The 5,000-nt window shown below is 50.7% G+C and overlaps 1 protein-coding gene across 3 annotated transcripts in view; it reads right to left on the reverse strand.

Moving 5' to 3' along the window:
* The window catches only part of cadm1b (cell adhesion molecule 1b), a 570,260-nt gene that overhangs the window by 565,008 nt on the left and 252 nt on the right, over window positions 1-5,000 (reverse strand). The window lies entirely within an intron of this gene.

A 5,000-nucleotide genomic window follows, 5' to 3' on the forward strand; every position in this document is an offset into this window, starting at 1 on the left:
TCTCTCTCTTCTCACCCTCTCCCTCTCATCTTCTCCTCCATCCCACTCTCCTCTCATCCCTTACCCTCTCCTCTCGTCCTTCTCTCCCTTCTCACCCTCTCCCTCTCCTCTCCTCTTCTCCTCCACCCCACTCTCCTCTCTCCTCTCCTCTCTTACCATCTCCTCTCATCCTCTTGTCCTTCTCTCCCTTCTCACCCTCTCCCTCTCCTCTCATCTTCTCCTCCATCCCAATCTCCTCTCATCTTCTCCTCCACCCCACTTCCCTCTTTCCACTCATCTATTAGAACTATCTCCACTCCTCCACTCGTCTCTCTTCACTCATCTACTACCCTCTTTTTCTCTCCACCTCCACTTTCCCCTCTCCTCCCCTCCCCTATCCTCTCTTCTTCTCTTCTCCTCTCCTCCCCTATCCTATCCTCTCTTCATCTCCTCTCTTCTTCTCCTCTCTTCCCCTCTCCTCTCCTCTCCTTTACCCTATCCTCTCTTCCTCTCCTCTCCTCCCCTATCCTTCCCTCTCTTCTTCTCCTCTCCTCCCCTACACTCTCTTCTCTTCTCTTCTCTCCTACCCTATATTCTCTTCCTCTCCTCTCCTACCCTATCCTCTCTTCCTCCCCTCTCCTCCCCTAACCTATCCTGTCTTCCTCTCCTTTCCTCTCCTCTCCTCTTCACTTCTCCTCCTCTCCCATCTGCCTCCCTTCCTCATTTCCACCTCTTTCCATCTTCTCTCACCTACCATCTTCTACACCCCTCCCTCCCCTTCTCTCCTCCTCCACTCACCTCCCTCCTCTCATCTACCACCCTCTTCACACCTCTTCTCTCCTCCTCCTCCTCCACTCTTCCCCCTCTCCTCTCTTCCTCTGCTCCTCTCCTCTTATCTACTACCCGCTCCACCCCTCCCCTCCTCTCCTCTCCTCCTCCGCTCTTCTCTTTTCCTCTGCTCCCCTCTCCTCTTACCTACCATCCTCTCCACCCCTCCTCTCATCCCTCTCCTCCTCCGCTCTTCTCTGTTCCTCTGCTCCCCTCTCATCTCATCTACCATCCTCTTCACACCTCTTCTCTCCTCCTCCACTTGTCCCCCTCTCCTCTCTTCCTCTGCTCCTCTCCTCTTATCTGCTACCCTCTCCACACCTCTTCTCCTCTCCTGCTCTACACATCCACCTCTCCTCTCCTCTCCTCCTCTGCTCTCATCTACCATGTTCCCCAGTCCTCTTCTCTTCTCTACTCCTCCTCCACTCCCAACCCTCTCTCTTCTACCATCCTCTCCACCCCTCCTCTCCTCTCCTCTTCTCCACTGCTCATCCACCTCTCCTCTCTTCCTCTGCTCTCATCTACCATGCTCCCCACTCCTCTTCTCTTCTCTACTCCCCTCCCTTTCTCGTCTATCATCCTCTCCACCCCTCCTCTCATCTTCTCCTCCTCTTCTCCACCGCTCATCCCCCTCTCCTCTCCTCTCCTCCTCTGCAAAGGCCACCCCAGAGGAGCCAATGCAGAACCACTTAGCTTTAATTGCCATCAAGAAGAGTTTTTTGGCTATCGCCAGAAACTTTCTGATGTAAAATATAACATTTTTTTAAAGTCTAAATTCGTCTCAATTTCTCACTCTGTGAAGTTGTGAGTAAAGAAGTTCAGGAGGTAGTTTCATATACACACTCTCAAACACGCATACAGACACACACACACACAGACATGCGCACACACACACAAGCTGATGCGTAAATACACACAAATCTGTACACACGGGCACATACACACACACACACACACGCGCACACACTCACACACACACACACACGCCCGCACAAGCACACATTTCCACATGCGGGCACAAACACACACACATACACATACACAGACACAAGCACACACACACACACACACACACACACACACACACACACACACACACACACACACACACACACACACACACACACACACACACACACACACACACACACACACACACACACACACACACACACACACACACACACACACAAGCACACAATTGCACACAAACACACACATAATATCCCTCTGCAGGAGACGGATTCATTTTGCAGGAAGTAGAGGAGGGCCCCAAGCCAGGCTTTGTCCACTTGCCGACAGATAGGAGTCCAGCTCAGTTGCCTACTACAAGGCAGCACACACACACACACACACACACACACACACACACAGATAGGAGTGCAGCTCAGTTGCCTACTACAACGCAGCACACACATACACACACACGCACGCACGCACGCACGCGCACACACACACACACACACACACACACACACACACACACACGCACACACACACACACACACACACACACACACACACACACACACACACACACACACACACACACACACACACACACACACACAGATAGGAGTCCAGCTACTCCAGTTGCCTACTACAAGGCAGCACTCCCTCTGACCAGCATGTCTCTTGGATGAGTAAGCACTTCCAGAGATGGGGTCAAACATTTCTTCTATTCAACAGCACAGTCACCAACGCCCCCTTAATACACATACAAGCACACATACACATACACATACACACGCATACACACTCTCTCACTCTCTACCACACACACACATACACATACACTTGCACACGCACAAAAACTCTCTCTCTCTCTCGCTATAGCTCTCTTACTCTTTCTCTCTCTCTCTCTCTGAGAGGACTGGTTAAATCTCTCTCTCTCTCTCTCTCTCTCTCTCTCTCTCTCTCTCTCTCTCTCTCTCGCTCTCTCAAACACACACACAAACACAGACACAGACACAAAAAGACACACACACAAGTTTACGGACCCTCATGGCTCTGCCGGGGCTAATGGGGTCCGGGGGCAACCAATAGGAATGGGACCTTTGACACCTGTGTCCAAGGAGAGAGCCCATACAGCAGATGGTAGTTAGGGGCCATTTCAATGATGAGAAGTGGCCTTCATACAGCACCATAATTATAGGGGCGTCTTAGTCGATGGGGGAGTGACACTCCGCGTTACTAGGGCCCCGAGTACAAAGGGGGGGTCACACAAGGAGTCGGTCATTTCATTTCAATTGGGGGGGAGGTCAGGGTGTCCAGAATTTTGTTTTATGTCCCTGAACAAAAAAATACCAGATACATTAATTTTGTGTGTGGTGGTGCTGGTGGTGGTAGGGGGGGGTATTATTTTACAAGACCTGTTACATTTGGCAGGCTGTACACACCTACCGCTGGATTTATTGGTAGATTAGCTGCTGCTACAAGTAGTCAATGAGAGGACTGACGGTCTGGTCATTGGTCTCTAGCGCGTGAAATGTGAGCGAGCGAGCGCGACTGACAGGATTCTCTCCTCTATTCTCGAGCTTCTCTTCAGTCTATTCTGTCGGACTGTCTGTCGGTGTGTGTGTGTGTGTGAGGCGCGCGGTGTTCCGTTCCCTGGTTAGGGCGCTCGTGGGAGGGAGGGGGGGGACGTGTCCCTGGGTGACAATCAATCTCTTTTTCAAAAACGGCTCGGGAGACCAGAGCGTATCCAAACGTTGCCCTGGGTTTCCACCGAGCACCGACAGACGAGAGAGAGCTAAAGAGAGAGAGAGAGAGAGAGAGAGAGCAGCTCTCACGGGAGCCGCGGAGAGCCACCCAACAGCAGCATCTCCACGGCGAAGTGCATAACGCACTCACAGTCTCAACAACAACCACACAACAAGCACAGTCACACAACACAACACACTAGCGTTTTTAACGTAGCGCATCGCGCAAAAATCTGACAGCAACCCGTTCGGTTTCGCCGCGAGAGCGAAGAGCCAGAACAGAAGCTTGCGTGTGCGCGTGAGCATGTAACGGAGCAGGGAGCACGAGAGCAGAACAACAGGACGGACCTGTTGAGAGCTTCGCACTCTTCTCCCTCCTCAGACGAGACAAGATGCTGAAATGCACCATCCGCCTTTACGAGGCTCCCCGAGACTAATAATCACTTCATTAGCTGGCTGTTAAAACACACACTCGCGGTAGTTTAAATAAGAAACTAATTAAAGTCATTAGGAAACACACAAAGGAGAACTGAACGTCGGAATGATGCACTGGTTTTCCATCAGCCTTACAGATTTCTCACTTCCAATTAGGTCGGTGCCCTAAACGAAACGCGGTTGGTCACTAGTCCGTAACACAACCCTTACAATTCATACGAAAGTGCTGCGTATCTCCCATGCCGACACACTGTATCAAACTGTAGACGTTGCGGCCAGCAAATGCACAGCCACACTGTCATTTTCGCGACACACACCACCACCAGACCCTCGATCACAAAAACTTGCTCCTCTCCGTTATTCAGAGCCGCATCGCAAGAAGAGCATCGCCGCTGAACGCTTACGACGATAAACGCGGGTTTTAATGAGCAGCTGGACTAGTTGAAACACGACGCATGTAGTAGTAGTAGTACAGTAGCTTTGCTCCTGAAAGGCGCAAGAGGAGAGGGATAGAGAGAAAGAGAGAGAGGCTGTGGAGAGGACTACAAGCTGCATTGCGTGTTTTGCCTCTGCGCTAGCCCTGATTGCTCGGGGCAGGATGAGGTTACCTCTGGAAAGCGATGCAGTGCTCAAATGAATAGCTAATAAACGCAGGGATGTAGAAGAATATCATTATCCTTCTAACCAGTGCTTTGCGTTGCGCTTACTTTTTAATTTCATTCAGGGCACTTCCAACAACACCGCGTATCTTTTCGAGGCCATAGCGCAATTATCAAAAAAATAATCCGACTCACGGACACAGATTAATTATTAGGATACTGGATTTGTTCTCGTTGTGGTTGGTTTGTTGGTTCTACTTTTACAAGGAGACCCCGATACTCCTCTGCTGCTACACTTGTAACCGTGACAAACGCTGTCAGAACACTTCACAAACTGTGGAACAGTGCAACCTGCCATTAGATTCAACCCCTCTCCAATAGTCAACGCACATTTCATCTCTTATGTAGCCTACGGATGTGTTGCTCCGTAGAAGCCGTTCGATTTAAAGCCCTTTAC

The sequence above is a fragment of the Engraulis encrasicolus genome, chromosome 9 (assembly GCF_034702125.1).
Source record: "Engraulis encrasicolus isolate BLACKSEA-1 chromosome 9, IST_EnEncr_1.0, whole genome shotgun sequence".
NCBI lineage: Eukaryota > Metazoa > Chordata > Actinopteri > Clupeiformes > Engraulidae > Engraulis > Engraulis encrasicolus.